This window comes from Prionailurus viverrinus, chromosome B2 (assembly GCF_022837055.1).
Source record: "Prionailurus viverrinus isolate Anna chromosome B2, UM_Priviv_1.0, whole genome shotgun sequence".
Classification (NCBI taxonomy): Eukaryota; Metazoa; Chordata; class Mammalia; order Carnivora; family Felidae; genus Prionailurus; species Prionailurus viverrinus.
Window position 1 is genome coordinate 82,791,656 of NC_062565.1, and position 22,464 is coordinate 82,814,119.

The 22,464-nt window shown below is 36.1% G+C and overlaps 1 long non-coding RNA gene across 1 annotated transcript in view; it reads left to right on the plus strand.

The window, feature by feature from the left end:
• The window catches only part of LOC125166752 (uncharacterized), a 61,892-nt gene that overhangs the window by 30,582 nt on the left and 8,846 nt on the right, over positions 1 to 22,464 (plus strand). The window contains exon 2 of the long non-coding RNA XR_007152525.1: positions 19,558 to 19,612. This is a non-coding gene — a long non-coding RNA (uncharacterized LOC125166752). The remainder of the gene's footprint in view (positions 1 to 19,557; positions 19,613 to 22,464) is intronic.

The following is a 22,464-nucleotide window of genomic DNA, read 5'->3' on the forward strand; positions in this document are numbered from 1 at the left end:
AGAAAGAAAGAAGATTTAAAAAAGGCCTTTAAAACCAGAGTATTATAGACAAGATCATAGCTAACAAATGTTAAAGGAGAAGAAATGTTAAAGAGAAAAATCAAGATACTGGTCATGAATAGCTTTGAGGGTTGCCTTGATTTTACTTAAAAGCAATAGGTAATTATTTATATTAATAACATAAGATTATTAATATCATAATATCAATGCTAACAAAGAGAAGTGCTATATCCTAGAAATCTTTTCTGAGACATGAGAACTGTAGAGTCTTATTCATTAATGCTGTTCATTAACAGGATTGAAAACTGGCAAATGTGAAGGCATCTAATAGCTGTGGATGTTTCGGGACATGTAAGCCTTTCATTTGCACATTGCTCCATTTCCCAACCCTTTGCTCTGCTTGGTATTTTAGGAAAATATTCTCTCCAGTACCTTGGACAGCTGAGTTTGGACTAGTTCTGTAATGGGCATACTGGAGGACATAGATAGTTTCTCATTATTGCTCTGCCTTACAGCTTGTAGAGGAAGTTGGATCTCCCTCATGGCCCAGATCCTACCTGGGCAGTTTAGGCACATGGTCTGACTTCCATATTCTGGCTACTCCACTTTTCCTTTAACCATTGGGATTTTCCACCTTCCTACTCTTGCTAGTCTGGTTTGCCTACTTGCTTTAAATTGTCTAGTTGGATTCTCGTTTCTTTCTTCAGATCTAATTTATTCAAATTTTGCCTGATTTAATTCTCTATACTTTGAAAAACCTATCATGTTTTCTGTTCTCCTGAACAGAACCAAAGGAATTCAGAAAGTATTAAAACACCATGCACCGTCTGCATTCAATGAAAAGAGGCTTAAGCTATCAAGACATCATTTGAAATAATTCAGCTTATTTTGTGTTCCCATCTTCCCAGTCCTGCTGCAAATCAACATAACCATAACACCTTGCTGGGGAAGAAGAAACACAATGGACGGTGCATGTCCCACATGTAATGCTACTCCCTAGGGCTCTGCACTGTATGCACTCACACCAAAACCATGGGGGAAGACAGCATCCAGGCAATAATAAAGATTTGATGGAGGAATCTCCAGGCTGTCCATGCTGTGTAAATATTTCTTTATGAAAGAAAGAAAGAAAGAAAGAAAGAAAGAAAGAAAGAAAGAAAAGAAAAAGAGAGAAAGAGAAAGAGAAGGAGGGAGGGATGGAGGGAAGAAAGGAGAGAGGGGAGGAGGGAGGGAAGGAGAGAGGAAGGAAGGAAGAAGCAGCATGTATTTACTTTACAAAGTATCCTATTTCTGATGCAAAAGGAAAAAAAAAATGGCTGATGGTAACATATTACCTAAAGGAGAGAAACTCCACTAGATGCCAGAAAGATGGACTAAAATAGGCTCAGAAAGCTTGAATTCAAGCCCTAGTGTTAATCTTTACTTTCTGTGCAAGCCAGAAAATAGCACTGAACTTCACTTTCCTCATCTGTGAAAGAGGAATAGTAATGGTAATGCCTATCTTACAGAGATGTCCTAATATTTAAAAGTTACAGCCTCCTTGTCAGCTATGTGGGAGTTACTTCTACCTGAAAATGGAGCTATATTTTGCCAGGGGGCAGGCAATCACTTTCAGTACCTCTGGTGGCCTTTCTGTGAGAACAGAGCAGGTGGCAGAGCAGGTAAATGAGATTTTGAATCTGAGGCTAGTCAGTGGAGGTATCAAGTGAAGAGAAGTGACAGGAGGGCCGGGAAGGGAAGGACACTGGGAGAAAAGCAACAAGGGCAGAAGGAACGTGGTTGGGAGAAAACCATTAATGAGATAGCAGGAAACTCTAAAACAGGGAGCAGAGTCTCACTCAACGCTCTTTGCTTTGCCCCAACATCTAAAAACAAATTCCTAATTTTGAGAAAAGGTTAAGAAAGGAAAAATGGAACTTAGAGCAAGAAGAGACCAGAAAATTTAAGGTCTCCCCTTCCACCTGGAAATTTGTAGGAGTCTGAGTGAGGACTACCGTTGGCCTCGAATGCGGGTTGATTCCAATTCATTTAAGTCTCAAAGAACAAGGAATCTTGCCAGATAGGTCTTTATATAGAGATGAACCAGTTTCACATGAGAGAGCACGTGACAAACAGTGCAACACTAGACAGGACTCATTGTTTGTAATGAATGTTTTCCTCAATTAATTTGTAATGGTGATTTCAAAAGCTTTCCTTTGTTTAAACCTTTCATTAGATAAATGTTTCAATTTTTAATTAGTAATCGTCAGGCTTCTATTCTGTGTAACCGTTTTACACATAGTAGATTACAACACTAAACCCTCCCTTGGTTTTTAAAGCACTCATCAAATAAAAGTACATGTAGGACATTGACGGTGCCATAATCTAGGCATCAGGCAGTTTTCTACCATTATAGTTAATTGCATCTTCGTTTGACTAAGAGCCACTCAAATAAGTACCATTCAGATGTCATTTTCAGAGAAGATCCTGTTTTCTTTCCCTGACTGCATATTGGTTAGGGAGGTTGCTTTGCAAGCAGTGTGCTTGACTCCATATCCCAGTGAGTCTGTCCCAATAATTGCTTCATTAATGGAAGATCACTTGATATTGGATATCTTCATGTAGCTTTAAAAGTCTCCTAAAAGCAATAGGTTCCTCAGTGATATCACATTTTACGATCATTGCACCTGTAATAGAAAACGCATGTAAAAAAACAGTGCCTATCCAATCTCTGTATTGGAAATGCTTGTCTTAATTAATATGCATTATTTTGAAAAAAATATATCAGTTAATATATAGTTTGTTAAAATAAATGTGCATTGCATTTAGACAAGTTGTAACTCCATGACTGTGATGTTTTGACTACAATGAGAACCAGTAGAATTTAAATGAACTGAATTTTTTTCCTTATCGATTTTTTTCCCCTTAAACACAGGCAAATATACAATGTAATATCACATATTTCCCCAAGTAGCTTTCTCTCTGATAATATTTTTTGAGGAAGATCAAGAAGCAATACACAGATTGTCATTTCTACATTTTCTGTATTTCATATGTTCTTTTTTGAATCACGACTCAAGTAAACACATGGTGATTTTCCCTGCCTAGTTGAAAGATACATCTTCTAAGTCTAGTGATATTTGGCATTTTAATATTTCTTATCAGCGATGCCATACAACCAAGTAAGCTTGGTTACCTTTAAAACTATTTCAGCAGGGGCGCCTGGGTGGCTCAGTCGGTTGAGCGTCCGACTTCAGCCAGGTCACGATCTCGCGGTCCGTGAGTTCGAGCCCCGCGTCGGGCTCTGTGCTGATGGCTCAGAGCCTGGAGCCTGTTTCAGATTCTGTGTCTCCCTCTTTCTCTGACCCTCCCCTGTTCATGCTCTCTCTCTCTCTGTCTCAAAAAATAAATAAAAACGTTAAAAAAAAAATTTAAAAAAAAAAAAAAAAACTATTTCATGTTTGGAATCAGCTGATCACGGATATTACTTATTCTTTTGTTCATTTTGTAGTGATGTGAGATGACAGGTATCCTTTTTTTGATGGAGTAGTGGTTTTCCAGCAAGGTTAACTGTCTTGGGCATATTCTATAATGTGAATTTGGCTTTTAAACTTCCCTTTAAAAACATAGAAATAATTTCTATGACAGAAAATCTCCTTTAAGAGTTTGAAATATATTTATATTTCATTTTGGAAGGGATTAAGCCAGAGGTATGCTTAGGGCTACAGCGTGCTAGAAATAATGCACGTAATGTACTTAATTAGAATGACACTTCCTAACTTCTTAGCAATTTTCTATCTCTCTTCTCTCCCACCATCATCCCCTTCTCATTCTTCGTACCAGGATTTATTTTTCATCCCTTTATGAGGTTATGTCATTTGAAATGAGTAAATATTTGCACTTCTTTTATGATTGGCAAAGTATACTCAACATGCTTGTGAAGCAGTAATTAGCAAGGTACATGACTGTCTGTTAAGAAATACTGACATATTTTTAAAAAATAAATCCAAGCAGCATATCACGTCTCACATCTCTGTATTGGGAGTTACCTTCTAATGGAACAGCTCCCTAGACTAAGAATGTCACAGCAGAATGCAGAATTAAAACGCAAACAATTTTGCACCATGGCTCTGCTTCTAGTATCTATTTAACTCTGAGCTTTTCTTTTTTCTTTAAAAAAAATTAATGTTTATTTATTTTTGAGAGAAACAGAGAGACAGAGAGACAGAGAGGGAGAGATAGAGCACAAATTGGGGAGGGGCAGGGAGAGGGAGACACAGAATCTGAAGCAAGCTCTAGGCTCTGAGCTGTCAGCACAGAGCCGGATGCGGGGCACAAACTCACCAGCTGTGAGATCATGACCTGAGTGGAAGCCAGTCGCTTAACCAATTGAGCCACCCAGGTGCCCCAATTCTGAGCTTTTCTATGCTAAATACATATTCTCCTCACATAGTTGAAATTAATATCTTATAAATATAATCAGTAAAAGGATTTTCATCAGAACTAAAATTATAAATGAGAATATATCTTAACTTTCTCTTAGTACAAGAATTCAAATAGTGTTCAGTAAGCCTGAACAAACATGTTTGTTCAGGAAGCTGATTCCCAAGCTGCGTGTCTGCTTTCTAGTGATAGGAATGACTTATCCTACAGGTATATACGCATGTGTGCTTTGGAGTGTATTATAATACATATCAAAGTAAAGGGTCAAAAACATCTCAATTTCTTATGACGAATTTAAAAATTCAGTTTCTTTTAAGTATGTACCTCACTTCAGCAACTTTATACTGGGAGAATTTCAATCATGTCTTCAATACAATAAGATTCATTGACTTTCACATTTCTGTGGGTCACATATCGGTTTTAGCTATGTCTGTGAACGGTATGATCAATGGTACATTCAGAGGTTTTGTTTGTTTCTTTGTTTACTCCTTAAAATCGATTTATTATATTACAAAAACAGGGTCTCCAAAGTTCTTGCACACAAAGTAATATAGCCACATAGTGAAAAACAGAAGTAACAGAAGGAGAAATAATCTAAGAAACACAGGGGATGAAAAATGGAATGTATTTGGTTGACATTTGAAATGGGAAAAAGAGTCAATGAGGCAGAGAGATTCAGAAAGTTACTTCCAGAAGAAGTAGAGAAAGTTTTCACGTTGATGCCAGTAAGATTATGTCAAGGGACCTAGAGAAAGCTGGTATCATGCCTCAAAGGGGAGCTGGCTTGATGGTCTAGGGAATGAAGCTTTTATACATGTTCAGGCAAGTGTCTGGAATACTTTTTTTTATATTGAAGTATAATTGACATACAAGATCCTATTAGCTTTAGGTGTCTGTCATAGTGATTGGATTTTTTTGTATATTACAAAAGAATCCCCATGATAATTCTGGTTATCATCTGTCACCTTACAAAATTATTACGATGTTATTGACTATATTGCCTATGCTGTACATTATAGCTGCATTAATTAATTTGTTTTAACACTGGAAGTTCGTACTCCCAGTCATAGAGCCTCACACCATTCTCAGCCATATAGAAAAGAAGATCGTTTACCTGAAGACTTTATACTACTTGAGATAGATGTGAGGGCATTAAAAAAAGAGAAGGCTTTCTTTTGGGACCTGCAATATTTTTGGAGAACAAAATGAATCAAATCAGTTTGTATTGTTTACTCACTACATCTCTGTAGCTGAGCTGGGTACGGTTTCCTTGGCATAGAGTTTACCTCTCGCAGGAAGCTCATTGGATGGCCATGCGTCTTTATTCCACAAGCCACTCCTGCCAAATTGAAGAATGGAGTCAGTTATTTTCACAAGCAGCCTCCTTGAGCATGATTAAGGTCTCATGCATGTATCACAGATAGGTGGACCAATCTGGGTTTCCTCACAGGAAGAAACAGATGCTCTCATTTAGCCCTGAAACTGAACTGGAATTTATGTTCATTATAAAGAAAAAGCACAGGTAACTAATTCATTAAAACTTACAGAACAATGGTGAATAGGGCAGTATTTAGGTATCATTTATAAGGTGAGTAACCGATTCTCCTTGTTCTCAGATCTGTTATTATTTTCATATTCACAGATATAATAACCTCTCCTGGGTTGAATTCCTTGAATATAGCATGTTTTGAAATGTTTTAGAATCTTTTATTTTAAAGGTTACAGATTAATATGCGAGAATTTCATCTACTAAATTAGCAGTATAGACAACACAGAACCTCTCAGTTGTCATGTGCATCTTAAAATCTGTAACTTCCTTCCTGTTTCAAAGTTAAAATATATATACACCTTTAAAGTGTCAAAGCATATATTCCCTTTCCCACCATTATCCTCTAAATCACCTCTCTCTAGCTCTCTGTTTTTTCTTGTCATCGTGTGTTCCCCACATATGGCAATATCAATGGAATCTCTTTTATCATTTTTTTCTCCCTTCACTGCTCACTATCACTGTGGAGATCAAATACATCTTCATCTGTGTAAATTGTTCATCCTTAAAATTTTTTTTATATCCTTTGCAAGTGTAGCCTACTTTTGATCAGTGAGGGGAATGAGTCTCTATCACCTTCTCTAACATAGTTTTAACATTACAGGAAAAAGAGTAGCTGAATTTTATATCACTATCGCTTCACAGTAATATTCTTTCTATCATAATCATTTGTTGTTTGGACTTTTAAAAAAGCCAAAAAGAAAAGTTAGCTTTTTCATATTATCCCTATGCTCATAAATTAATTTTTATAGTACTAAAGACTATGGGGTAAGTTGTAGTATCCTGTTAAGTAGGAAGTACTACATGCTGTCAACTTTTACCTTTTCTTCTTTATATGATTTTGAAAATCCAGATTTTATTTTTTAAGTTTTTTTATTTACTTTTTTTAAGTTTATTTATTTATTTTGAGAGAGAGAGAGAGAGAGAGAGAGCATGAGTGAGGGAGAGGTAGAGTGAGAGAAGGGGGGGAGAGAGAGAGAGAGAGAGAGAGAGAGAGAGAGAGAGAATCCCAGGCAGGCTCCTCACTGTCAGCACAGAGCCCAATTTGGGGCTTTATCTCACAACCTGTGAGATGATGACCTGAGCTGAAATCAAGAGCCAGACACTCAACTGACTGAGCCATCAGGTGCCCCAATCCAGATTTTAGTTTACTCTTTAAGTGTTCCCAAGTTTTTATTTAAGTTTCAGCTAGTTAACATGCAGTGTAATATTAGTTACAGGTATAGAACTTAGTGATTCATCATTTCCATATAATACCCAGTGCTCATCACAAGTGTCCTCCTTAATCCCCATCTTCGATTTCACACATCCTTGACCCACCTCCTCTCCAGTAACCATCAGTGTGTTCTCCATACTTAAGAGTCTGCTTCCTGGTTTTCCTCTCTTTCCCCCCACCTCTCCATGTTCATTTGTTTTGTTTCTTAAATTCCACATATGAGTGAAATCATATGATATTTGTCTTTATCTGACTGACTTAGTTTGCTTTGCATGATGCTCTCTAGCTCCAACCATGTTGTTACAAATGGCAAGATGTCATTCATTTTTATGGCTGAGTGTTATTTCACTACACACACACACACACACACACACACACACACTACATATTCTTTTTTTTAAATTTTTTTTAAAGTTTTTATTTATTTTTGAGACAGAGACAGAGCATGAGCAGGGAAGGGGCAGAGAGAGAGGGAGACACAGAATCTGAAGCAGGCTCCAGGCTCTGAGCTGTCAGCACAGAGCCCGACGTGGGGCTTGAACTTACAGACTGCAAGATCATGACCTGAGCCGGAAGTCGGAGGCTCAACCGACTTCCCAGGAACCACCCAGGAACGCCTAACACACTGCATATTCTTTATCCATTCATCAGTTGATGGACATTTGGGCTCTTTCCATAATTTGGCTATTATTGATAATGCTGCTATAGACATCAGGGTCCAGGTATCCCTTCAAATTAGTATCCTCTGGGTAAGTATCAGATTTTAAAAACACGTCCACTAAGACTCTAAATTATCAAATAGTCTGTTGTATCTGGCTTCTTTTACATGGGGTTATATCTTTGAGGTTTATTAAATTTATAACATGCATCCATATTTTGTTCTTTTGAATTGGTGAATAATATTCCATACTATGGATAGACTACATTTGGATTATTCATTCACCACTTAATGGACATTTAGATTTTTTCCAGTCCTTGCCTGCTATTAATAATGTTGTTGTGAACATTCACATAACACATCTTAGTATGGACCTATTTTCATTTCCTTTGGGTAGATTCCTAACAGTGTAATTGCTGGGTTGAATGCTAAGTTTATGTTTAACTTAAAAAAAAAAAAAACAAAAAAAAACCCAAAAAACAACTGTCAACTGTATTACCAAATAGCTGTACAGTCTTGTATTTCCACCAGAAATGTATGAAGGTTTCAGTTTCTCTGTACCTTCTCCAATACTTGAGAGCTGAAGTGTAGAAGTCTTACTGCCTCAAGATGTTTGACCACCATCTATGATCTATCACTGTTTGAACATTTAGCTATGCAGACATAGAGGTTGCCCTTAGGAATCTGGGCTTAAAACAAAAATCAAGAGGGAAACAAACAAACAAACTCAGAGCAAAAACATCAATAACCACACATTGTAGAGGAGATAATACAGATTTTATCCAGGCAGGTAAATAAATAAGCAAACAAAAATACAAACAAACAGACACAAAACAACAGATTAAGGAGTGCACTCAAAGTTCAGGATGGTTTTTAGAATCTCTATCACTTTTGTTTACTGTTGGACCCCCTGCATGTATATTTTCAGGCACCTTCAGCCAAGGATTTTGTGGGTAAGTTTGGCCTACTCTGATCTCTGCAGTATATTAGATTAGGATCAACCTGAAATTGGTGGGAAATTAATCAAGTCCCTATGGTTGTCACATCTACTGGAACTCCTAGTTAAATCACTCACTGGGTTGCAGGTCTGTATTTGCCCACACAGACCTGCAACCTATACCTAGCTGAGCTTCTGGCCCTCATTGTTGGCTTTTCCATTTATGACAAGACTCCAAATCAACTGAGTGCTCTCTTGCAGGCGGGCTGAAGGTATTGGTTTCAAGATCTGCTTTGATTGAACTTTCTCACCAACAGAAGGGGACAGGAAAATGGTAGCAATCTCAGGGAAGCATACCATAGACTCCTGCTGCTCCTATGCCATGTTTAATATTTTATTTTATAAACTCTCCTCAATTTGTCATCTGACTTTGATTTCAGGAGTGCTGAAACGATTTTTTTTCAGTTTGTCTACTTTTATAATTGCTTTTTGAGAAGAGAATTTGTTGATGCCTCCATTTCATTGTGCTTCCAGAAGTTAATCTTCTGGGTTTTCTTTTATCTTTCCTAGAACACATCTCCTGAAATCATCTATGAAGATGGGGGTCCAAGTAAATTATGATTAAATATGATGGGTAAAAATATGTTTACCTCTGTATGCTCTCCTTAGAAATGACATTAAAGTGATTAAAATTATCTAAAAGTCTAAAGAGAAAGAAAATGGAGGAGGAGATGATAGCAGACAAGTGATGTCAAAGGAACAGTGGACTCAGCAGGTGACAAAAACTGACACGTCAGATTCCAAGGCAGAAGTTAACAGGTAGCAGGTGATTTCTTCTATAGAACCCAGAAGATGCTCAGGAATTTGAGGGGCCAGTTACCTGGAACCCAACTGCTCATCAACAGAGGAGTAGATGAGTGGGCTCTGATATAATCTCAGAAATGAAATTGGCATCAAGCAAAATGAAGTAACTATAAGAGATAAATATGGAAACATTTTAGTAATATATACGTTAAAGGAAGTATGAGATTATATAGTTTAAGATTCCTTATAAAATTAAAATAAACTTTAAAAATACACATATGATTATATATGTATATATATCATAGGTGTGTATATATATATATATATATCACATGTATGTGTGTGTGTGTATACACACATATATAAATAAATATAAATATAAACATATAAATATAAATATAAATAAATATATTTCTCACAGGTAGCAAATATGGCCTGAGGACCAAATCTACCTTTTTTGTATGGTTGTTCCTTGAGCTAATAATGGTTTTTAAAAACATAGTGGTTGAAAACACATTTTGGTGTCCATAATACAGATTTATTGGAACATAGTCAAGCTCATTATTTTACATTATATCTATGGCTGCTTTTGCAGCATAATAGCAGAGTGAGTAGTTGGGACAAAAAATCGTATGGCCCATAAAGTTATATTCAGCCTTTTACAGGAGAAGTTTGCCAAACTCTGATACAGACAGACAGCTACATAGATACAGAGATACAGATGCAGAAATACAAAGATACATAGAAACACACACATATGTACTCATATACGTACACATATAAGGACGTCAAGCTTAAACATATAAATGTTTTTATGTTTACATTTATAATTTCATATACGTATATTTAAATGTATAAATGTAAATGTTTTTATTCATAAACATATAGACATTTATAATGCTTATAGATAAGATCATTACAATTATGGGACTCGAGAAAGTAGTTGCCTCAGATGAGGGAATATCAAGAAATGGGTTGGAGAAGGGTCATATAGCTGGATGTAAGTTGTTGTCAAGTTATTTGATTTTTATGTTTGTTTGCTTATTAAAAATAGACAGACAGATAAATAGATAGATAAAAGAGACAAAAGGCCCAAGTGTAAACCAAAGATGACATTGTTCATAATAAAGGAATATGATTAACCCAATTATGTGCGCATGACAACCATTTTTTAAAAAATTTCTTCATAATTAGCAGTTAACCCTCTCAATATCCTTGCCCACCTTATACAATTGCGAATAACTCCTCCCATCCAAGAAAAAGAAGTTTTACTGTTTGGATAAATGGAATAAGAAGTACTACGTATGGCTAATGTTAAGGAAGAGGAACCAAATAGAAAGTGGGAGAAATAAAAGAACTGGTCTCTTTTTTTCTACTCATGTAGCAAACTTTTTGTTCTCCAAACATTGAATGACTAATTACTCTCTGGCAAAAATTGACTAGCATTCCCCTCCCAACAACAAGAAATCCTGTAGATATGAGCCCTTGGTGGTAAGGGTAGTGTATTAATTTTCTGTTCCTGCATAAAAAATTGCCAGCAACTTAGTGGCTTAAAACAAGACAAATTTAGTAAAATGGTGCAGCCTCTGTGGAAAACCAGGCAGTGGTTACCCCCCAAATTAAACATAGAACTACCCTAATATCCTTCAGAGCCACTTTTGGGTATATAGCAAAAGAAGTGAAAGCAAGGACTCAAGCAGGTATTTGCACACTTATGTTCATAGCAACATTATTGACAGTAGGACTGAAGTCTACTTGTCTTTCTGGCTATCAGCTAGAAACTGCTCTCAGCATCTAGAGGCCACTCAATTCTTTTCCACGTGATCTGTTCCTTCTCAGCAAGTCTCCCTCATGCTTCAAATCTGTCTGACTCCTGTTTATGCCACCAACTGGAGGGTAACGGTCTGATTTTAAAGGACTCATAAGATTAAGTTAGATATACCTAGATAATTTCCCCATTTTAAAGTAATGGGTTTTTACCTCAATTTATCTGCAAAATCCTTTTTGTATGTCATGTAACATAAATACAGGAGTAACACCAGAGAGTAGAGACTCCTGGGTGCGGGGGCGGGGGCATTCTATAATTCTGTTTACCACAAGGGGCATCTTGTAAAAAAAAAAAAAAAGCTATTTCTTGGCTTGGCTCACTAGTAGATGAGCCCTGCCCCATACATAGTATTTCCAATCAAATTTTTAATCCTCATACAAAGTGTCATTGAAGATTTGAGGAATGGAAAAACAAAAGAAAAAAAAAGGAAAAGAGGTTTTAAATGCATTTTATAACACAGAGGCAGTGAACAAAACAAAACAAAACAAAAAACTATCTCATGAAATTAAAAGGATGAAATTATTTAAAACACATAAAGTTCTTAAAACCATAATCGATTTAGGTCACTATTACCATGTTATTACATTCATGAAATAAGAGCGTTGAAACCATAAAAAAAGGGACACTCATAGACCAACAAAGAATTCATACATACACACTTATCTAAGAACATAAGTGAGGTGCCTGGGTGGCTCAGTCAGTTGAGCATATGACTTCGTCTCAGGTCACGGTCTCAGCGGTTGACGAGTTTAAGCCTTGCATCGGGCTGTGTGCTGACAGCTCAGAGCCTGGAGCCTGCTTCGGATTCTGTGTCTCCCCCTCTCTCTCCCCCTCCCCCACTCATGTTCTGTCTCTCTCTGTCTCAAAAATAAAATAAACATTAAAAAAATTAAGAACATAAGTACATATATGAAATATATACATATCTATCTTGCATATATACATATCTAACATAGATATATAACATGTATATACATATCTAAAATATCTATATCTATATATAAAACATATTTAAAGAAGGCATAGAAGAAAAATAATGCTGAGGAAAAATTACCTAAACTTATATATAAAAAGCATCATCATCGGGGCGCCTGGGTGGCGCAGTCGGTTAAGCGTCCGACTTCAGCCAGGTCACGATCTCGCAGTCCGGGAGTTCGAGCCCCGTGTCAGGCTCTGGGCTGATGGCTCAGAGCCTGGAGCCAGTTTCCGATTCTGTGTCTCCCTCTCTCTCTGCCCCTCCCCTGTTCATGCTCTGTCTCTCTCTGTCCCAAAAATAAATAAACGTTGAAAAAAAAATTAAAAAAAAAATAATAAAATAAAAAGCATCATCATCAACAACAAAAAAAAAAACCAAAAAAGAGACAAAAAAATCCAGAAGTTTAAAGATAAGGACAATAAAGAAACTGTCCAGGAAATATAAATTTTAATAGGGAAATTCCAGTCATAGAGAAAAGAGAAAACCAAGGGGGAGAAATTATCAAAGAAATAATATATGGATATCATCTCTGTTGTTGGGGCATGAGTTTCTACATCGAAAGGTAACAGCGCATTTTAATCAACATAGTAGAATTTTAAGAGCCCCATTAAAATACCTTACATCATTAAAATTCAAAATTCCAGGAATATAGGAAAGATGGCAATATTTTCTAGGGATGAGAAGAAGTGGAGCGGCAAAGATTTGGGAATCAGAATAGCATTAGATATATGAGATATAATACTGATATCAGAAAGAAAATGGAATTATGCTTTCAAGTTATTGAATAAAACAACTTCTCACTTAAAATTCTATATTATGCCAAAAGATGAAACAAGAGTGATGGCAGAAAGATATTTCATGCCTGCAAATTCTTAACATGTCCTTTTCCAGGAGGTTACAAAACAAAATCCAAGGGGAACAATGAAATCAGAGAATGATGTGGACTCAAGGGAGATTGTCCAGTACAGGACAGAAATGAAGGCTATTCCTATCCAAAGGCAATTTTAGGAAGGCCGCTGGGCTACTCTGCATGTTAGTACTACAAGTTTTATGGGAGCCACATAGTGGGCACAAGGAGGAATGTTTCCCCTCCCATGCCTTCCTTAAATATTGAAACTGAAAAGATTTTTGATATGATGATATAAAGTGGAATTCTTAAAAATTCTGAGAGTAATATTATTTAATATAAACACAAATTAAATTAAATTAAATTAAATTTGTTAAATTAAATTAACAAACATATATCTACTTGTTCCATTTTCACCCAAAAGCCCACATTTGTTTGTGTTTTATATTTCCTGAGAAAACGTTCTCATCTATACTTACTGACCATGGACCATGTTCTTCTTTGATACCTAAGTATTGTGGCGGTTGATATATCATCATTAATTAAAAGTAAGATATCACAGGTGCAGATAAAACTTCAATTAGCAATTTATGTTACTAGCTTTAAACAAATTAAACTCTTAAAAATCTCTAAGAAAAAAAACATTCAATATAATTTTAATTAGTAAGAATATTTAATTTAAATTACTTAATCAAAATTTTCAGTGTTATTTAGCATAATGTTTACTGGTCTCTTCAGCATCATTTTTCTCTGAACTCTGCATCTTTTTTTGGATATTTTAATAACGAATCTTATTTTAGCTTTTAGAAATAATTACACATACACGGGTACATGTAAAAACATCTGTACCTACCTGCATATCCCTTAATAACATATGTCTATTCAATTTCAAGGGCAAGGAGTTGGCACCTGGGAAACTCAGGTTGAATGTCCAGTTGACAATCTGGAAATGTCATCAGGTACTCTCGAAGAATGTTTTCCAAACAGTCAAATCTGTTTTCCACTCTTTCCAAGTTGCTGGCACTTGTCATCCTCCTCCAGTAAAACTAAATCCTTTTTCCATTCACCTGGCTCAGTATTGCCTCACAACATTTTCTGTCCAGCTGCAAGAAATGTTGCCTCTCCCAATTGCCAATTGTTTCCTCAGCCAACACATTTTCCTCCATCGCTTCTTTACAATACCTCACTCTTATGTAATGCTTTCTTAAGTAGGCTGTCAAAGTCCTTCCAAATATACTACCTCATTAGTCTTCTTGATAATTTTATAATGAGCACAGGCATGGACAAACCCAAATTTGTCAATGAGTTGGATTCTCAAAAGTCATTTGGATGTTGGCTGTTTGGAACCCAGCGACAAAATACCGAATTTGGATCTCAGCACAGTCTAAATATGCCTTCATGCACATGTAACTAAAGTACAGTTCTATATGCGTGATGCTATACAGATGACCCTGTATGGTTCATGATGTTTCTGCAGGATTACAAACCAGTTGGATGATGAATCCAACTGGGGATTCCAGAAAAACATTTTCCTCTGCTGACTTCCTGGCAACAGAGTTTGGAAATTCTTCATTCAATACTACCCAGTTCTCATCTTTATACTGCATAATAGGAGAATTTGGAGAAGGGCTGATTCAGGGTTATGGTGGAATATGGGAAATGAATGTGGAAGCAAAAAGGTAGCAGTGAGCTGCAGAAGTTCTGGGGCTAGGTTTTTTATCTTATGAGTTCACTGCCTTGTTTTTTTTTTAACTTTTGGTTTCCCAGGATTTGGCCCTTATGTACTATTTTCACCACCAACTACTTGACACTTTCCATCAAAGTTTCTCACTTCCTTCGTTCACTGTGAACTAGAAAAAAGTATGTACTCTCCTTCTATCTTCCTATGCATGCCCACAAAAACACTTTGAAGATAGTGTAAATTTTTCTAGTAAATATTTAAAACATCAAGGAGATAAAGACAAATTTCATAAAGGGAAATGCACAGCTGTATATTGGTGGTCATGGTGGCTATGATATACATGAAATCTTGGTATAATGCTGTTCTATTTTTTAAAGAAATGCCCAGCCTAAATATTTCTCTAAATATTTTAGAGAAAAAACTCAGCCTCTTTGGCACATTATCACAAGAGAAGTGCAGATCCTGAAGCCATGAGAAGGGAAGAAATTATTATTTATGGTGAGGACAGGATGAGGTCATCCATCCATGGAGTTGAGTTAAGAAGAGGTAGATATCACAAATGAATCACCCCTAAGTAGTTTTGAAGACAGAGGCTGAAAGGAGAAAGAGAGAATGAAAGAAAGAGAGGAGAGGAATTTTGTATATGCAAATCAATAAGTAAATGTGCATTGAGAAGGGCCTCAAGGTAGAGGGTTCAGGACTTAAAGTATTTAAGGGGCATATAGTAATATGGAAAATGGGTAGTTGCTAGATGTGATACTCACAGGGTCCTTATATTTCCCTCTTGTTGATAATTTTCTGAATTTTTCCCGTCACAGAAAAAAACTAGAAGTTATGTTCTGTGGTAGAATGTTGTTTTTTTTCCACAATTTTCATAGCTGATTTCATATACTAGCAAGTTTCAAGTTCTGGAAGTTCTAATTATTTTTGTTTTGATTTTCTTTTTGTGAAACATTGTTTTGTGAGGCTGAGAATTTGGGACATTATGCGCAGGCATAGTGAAGCAAACTCAAATGCAAGAAGGGTGAAATACGATATAGACAGTATCCTTTACCACTTCTTCCTCTGATGCTATGTCACTGAGGGAAAAGAAACAGATGGCCTTATGTAATTTCTTCCCCTTTTCTCTTATAGCCATTCCCTTACCAAACAATTCACCCTGTCATCTGGGATACCAAGTGCAAAAATATTGCTAGGTGTTTTTTGTTCGTAATAACAAACAACGTTTGTTTGTTTCTAATAACAAGGGTGGGGAAGAGGAGAGAGAGACGAAGCAGGAGTCTCAGCCTTTAGAGTTTGAGGAAGAGTTTCTGTTCCATGGATCTTCGGTGTTTATTCCCGGGCTGAGTGTCAAATATTTTAAACGGGGAAGGTCTTGGAGGTTACCTACTCTGATCTCTCATTGAAGCGATGAACACAGATCACTTGTGTAACACATGGGAACGGTTTAGATATGATTCCCAGAAAGAAATGCTGCAAGAAATGTTTTTTTCCAACAGCTTAATGGTTTCACCTAAAAAATAAACAAATTTGAAAAACCAAATCATCTACAGAGAAACTTCTTTCTCTAAATTTCATGAATTTACCATTAAAAGTGACTGGAATCCTCAGTAGATATTAGGGCTTAATAGTAGTAATCAGAGGTATCATTAATAATTATATACTAATGCTCCAGTTGGTACATAAACACATGATTCCTGGTCAGTAGGTATAAATGAGGCATAAACAAGCACATCTGGAAGGTTCCGGATACATAGTAGGTTGATTGATTGATAATAAGTAATGGATCACATTTGGTCATTTGAATTAATTTGGAAGGGAAGTCAGCTGTAAATAGATTAAAAGTAGAATGCTTAAATATTAAGAGTAATTAGTTAAGTTTCAATATAGTTTTAACAATGGAGCTGGAGACTTTGTAGGCACTCAGAAAATCTGATTCTGCATGCAGATGTAGATATTCTAAAGAATTAATTTATTATGTATAAATTCATTCTAGGAGAAGTACCACATAAACTGTAAAAATAAAAATAATGTTATACACATCTGTTTTTTAGAGGATATTCATTTTGCAATACAGCTTCAAACATTTTTTAGTCTAATCACATTGCTTAAAATCAAACAATGGAAACCTTGTCTTTTAGTGATTTTTATGCTTTCTTTAAGGGAAAAATTTTGCGTATGAAATTTGATAAATTGAAAAACTACTCCAATTATTAAAAAAAGGAAACTATAAATGGGTATTATCACCCACTCTCCTTTTTATATGGATCATTTGGTTAAAGAATATTCGTATCTATGTCTCTTGTCCAGAGTTCTATTTTTTTTTTTATTTTTTTTTTTTTAGGCCTTTTAGACAACACTGCAATCTATAAGCATAGCATACACTGTAAACTGATGATGTGTTGGCTGTCATAGAATTGCTATGCGTTTGGTTTTTGTGACCAGGTCACTGTCTATGTTTCAGCATTGAATTTCAATGCACATCTACTCCACTTAAAAGTCTTTAGAGCATGGTGATAAACTGCTAGGAGCATAGACTGTCTAACCATAAAATAGAGAAGCCAAAAATGTGATACTTCACCCAATCCATTTACCTGCCAGTTTAATAGTGTATCTCATACTTTGTTTTTATTTAAAATATGTAAGAGTTTGAGGTTTCTGTAGGATGGATGGCATATATATATATATATATATATATATATATATAAATATATATATATGTATATGTATACATATATATATATTTTTTCTGAATGGTGCAATATTATCTTCAATGAATCATTAGATGGTCATGCCATAGTTTAGAATACCTACCTGGAATGGATTGTAGTACAATATTTGTGAGGTCGTTGCCTGGTGTTCTCCTTTGATATGCCAGAGAGGATGCCTTTAGCCTGTTTAACTTCCTGATCCTTGCCAGTATAATATAGACCTTGCCTTATTAATATAGACCTCTATTGTTGCTTTTACATAAATTAACATTTTCCCTTCCCAGTAACCACATAAGGTAAGTAATATTAGTCCAACTTGACAGATACAGAAACCACAGCTCAGGGAGAGCCCACAAGCTGCTTCAATTAATTATTTGAATCTAGATCTTCTGACTCTACAGAACATCTTATTTTCTTTTTCTTTTTTAATGTTTATTTATTTTTGAGAGAGAGAGAGACAGAGTGTGAGCAGTGGAGAGGCAGAGAGAGAGAGAGGGAGACAGAATCCGAAGGCTCCAGGCTCTGAGCTGTCAACACAGAGCCTGACGCGGGGCTTGAACTCACAAACTGCAAGATCATGACCTGAGCTGAAGTCAGACGATTAACTGACTGAGCCAACCATGTGCCCCAGAACATCTTATTTTCAAAATGCCATATATATTAGGATGATATTTTGATTTGAATGTGAAGATGTGATTAATTGGGTTTTGAGTCATTTCTAGAGTCATTTCTTTTTGTTTGCTACTTTCCTGCCAACATGGAGTGAAAAATTTTAATGCTTTGAAAAAAGGAATTAGCAGGACAGTCTAAGTTTGTAGCAATAAAATTCTTATGCAAAATCAAAGCAGAGTAAATATGTTTCTATGACACATGACTTATATTGATGCTTTTATGATGCATGATTTTTATAAAAAATCCTTGTCCCTGACTCTACCGTGATTTAAAAAAAATTTTTTTCAACTTTTTAAATTTATTTTTGGGACAGAGAGAGACAGAGCATGAACGGGGGAGGGGCAGAGAGAGAGGGAGACACAGAATCGGAAACAGGCTGCAGGCTCTGAGCCATCAGCCCAGAGCCTGACGCGGGGCTCGAACTCACGGACCGTGAGATCGTGACCTGGCTGAAGTCGGACGCTTAACCGACTGCGCCACCCAGGCGCCCCTCTACTGTGATTTTAAAGCATATACGTTATAAAATGTTAGTATATCTTAATTAAGTGATAGGTTGAATCTTAAGCTAACACAGTACGATCAGATGCAAATATTCTCTTGTAAGGAATACTAAGTGTGATTTCTAGATAGGGAGGTTGTATTTGGAATTCTCGGCATCTACTATTCTCCCACTGTCAAATGGATCATTACATTTTCAACACTTAATTATCTGTTCACCTAAATTGTGTCTTATTTAACTTGATCATTTAAACTGCTAATGTGACTTTTTTATGTTCATCTTGTCTCTATATAAATGAACTGCTATTTTCTAACTTGACTCTGGCTTAACAAATGAAATCTGAAATTTATAAAGTGAAAAGGGAAAAGCAGAAACTTTCCTTTTCTTTTTCACTTGTAAACGAGAGTGGTTCTCAGTAACTTAGCCGCTAGACCTTGGCATATTCTTTGGACTAGGCATTGGGTCACTCCCATTTTTCATAGCTTGTCACACAATTAACTAAATCATTAAAATGGAACTAGTCCATTGTGACAAACCAAAAAGACTAAGAGCCTGCCTAAGGCGCTACACCGTGCGGCTGTTTAAGAAAATTCCATCTCTTCTAAGTTAGTGATGGATAACGTGACAAAAATATTCTGATTAAATTCTAACTTTGGAATACTTAATAAATTAGTAACAGCATTAGAAGTGCCACTTACATTCACCTGTCAGGGAGGAGCACTGCAGTGCTGATCTTTTTGCCCTTTGTCTGCCTTCCCAGGAGCCGCTGGCAGCTGAGGGGGTCACATCTTATGAAGGTCCCAGATGACAGGGAGGTAAGAGATGAGGTTCCTTTGTAATGCCTCTGTACTTATTCATTTTTTCCCTTCAAATTCAGAGTAATTGAAGAACACAATGCTTTCCTTTGACAGATTGAAGCCTAACATCTTTCTTCTTCATCATCTCTTGGTCTTTTTTTTTTTTTTGTATCATGGAAAAATTATTTACTTTTATTATTTTAGGGCACTTCTCAGGGAGGCTTTTCACCATAGAAAACAGATGTGTGGTTTGAAGCAATGTTTAAGATGGATTTAAGCAAAATTATAATTTCTCGAAAGATTGTTGAACGACAGCTAACGTTTTTGCATGTGTATTTCCCACTAGGGTTTGTGGCATATGCAAGTATGAAATGACACATTTATTTATTTTTTTAACATAGATTAATTAAAACTAATTTCAATCATTGTTGTAATTACTTTTTAGCACGGTTATTCATATATTGCTGTAGATTGTATGTTTTTGCTCACAAACACTTAAAACACTTACGTGTAAAAAACATACTGTACTAGAAGTTACAATATTGAGGTTTTAATCCTGGTCTTTTTTTTTTCTTTTTTTAGGTTTATTTATTTATTTTGAGAGAGACAGAGCATGAGCGGGTGAGGGGCAGAGAGAGAGGGAGAGAGATAATCTCCCAAGCCAACTCCTCACTATCAGCATGGAGCCCAGTGTGGGGCTTGAACCCATGAACCGTGAGATCATGACCTGAGCCAAAATGAAAAGTTGGAGGCTTAAATGAGCCACCCAGGTGCCCCAATGCTGGTCTTAACACTAGCTACATGTGTGAGCCCCACCGGGCACTTTACCTCACTAGATCTAAGTTAAACTTTTAGTAAAATAAGGGAATAGGTTGATCTTTAATTTTACCCCCCAGTGTAACCACTCACAAATATCAACACTAATGATGAATAATTAAAATACTGAATTACTAACTTAAAGGCAAATATCTAGGTCTGTCATATATAATTTTTATTGTTTATATATCTAAAAATTGGGAATTTGTTTGTACAGGTATATCAGACAACTTTATGAAGTAATGTGACTAGTGAAAGTACCTAATTTGGTTTCAGGAGAAGATATGTTGAGATCTAACGCGAAGGAGAATGGCTTTTTTTCCACAGTGATGAGCCTCCATTTTAAAGTCAGGGAACAGATCACTGAGGCGTTTCCTCTATTTTGATGAACAACTGTGCTTTTCTTTTGAATCTATTATTCTGATCTGGAGTGATTTCCCTGCCCTTCTCAATACTGGTCTTGAGTTTCCTAATCTTGGGTTACACAACCTGTATCTACTCTCATATGGGTAGAACATTGGCTTCACATCCAGACCCACTTCCAATGGTTTCTGTTTTTTTTTCCTTTTTAGTTTGCTTTCTTTGTATGCTTTCCCTATCCCAACATGACTTCCGTATTTCTGACCATCATGATAACTTGACAACTATCTTCCTGATTTATATAGTGGCTTAGGAGAAAAACAAAATTAAATTCTATCCTTGGGTAATTCCAATTCTGGATAATAACAATGATATTACTACCACTAATGGAACTACTACTAATGGTAGTAACAGTCATAGAAAAAGTTCACAACAGGTTAAATTTAGCAGCCATTTTCTCACCCACCATACCACTCACACTGACCAGGTGAGGACATTTCCTTCAACTGAGTCACCAAGTAATGTAAAAGGGACTTCCAACAACACTATATACCTATACTAAGTTACTAGGTTAAAAATAGAATGTTCAGTTAGTTGTGAAAAGAAGAGTATTGTGATTGTATTCCGGAGAGGGAAAAATCTTCTGAATAACTATGCAAGTCCTCAGGAGAAAAACATTTTTTACCGCCAAGTGTTTCCAGACACTCTCCAGGGAATTTATGACTCTTATTTGCATTGTCCTTTTCATCACAGTATAGTTAGCATCCAAGTTTCTTTATTTTTTATTGTTTTGTGTCTCTGTACTATAGTGTAAGTATACATCGTGTTGTATTCATCTTTGCATTCTAGTCCCAACACAGGTTTGGTCACGTGATTGTTATTGTTATGGTTGTCGAATGAATGAATCCACATTGTTGGAAAGGCAGTCCAATCATCATTTTAAAATAAAGCCTCAAACAATTGTTGAAAATTAATTATGCTGGGGAATTGTTGTAATTTATGTTGAGACATGAATTCCCCAGCATAATGCAATCAACAAAGTAGGTGCATAATACATACGTATTGAATGAGTGTATAAATTAATGAATAGGTGCATAAAATGTAACAACTAAAAAGATTCCAGCCACCACCAAGATTAAAAAAAGAAGAAAGAGAGAGGAAAGAAAAGAAAATGGAGGGAAAGAAGGAAGGAGGGAGGAAGGAAGAGATGGAGACAGAGAGAGAAATTAAGGATGTGAAAGTTTTGCTTGGCAGCAAGCAGCAAAACTATTGAAATAGAATTTTATTAATGATTATTTGGGTATATCCAAAACAAAATGCAGAGCAGTAATAGCTTTTGAAATAAGATGCATATAATTTTAATACCTCATAATAATAGAAAAAGGAAGCAGGTTGTCTAAGAGGACCCCAGACTTCTATCTATCTTGCTAAACTAGACCAAATGGTTGTGCCATTCATGGAAATGGGAGCTTCTAAACAAGAGTCAGTTTATGCAGAAGGATCAGGAGTTTGACATTAGATGAAATCTGAAGTACCTTTGAGACAGGCAGGTGGAAGTGTTAAATAGCCAAGGGAGAGGTGGAGAATGAAGAATGTAGGCGTGAGAGGTATTGGCAATTAAATGGTAATTAAAGGTATAGGTAGCGATGAACTGGAGTAAAAAAAATGCACATGTTGAGAAGTCCTTATCTATT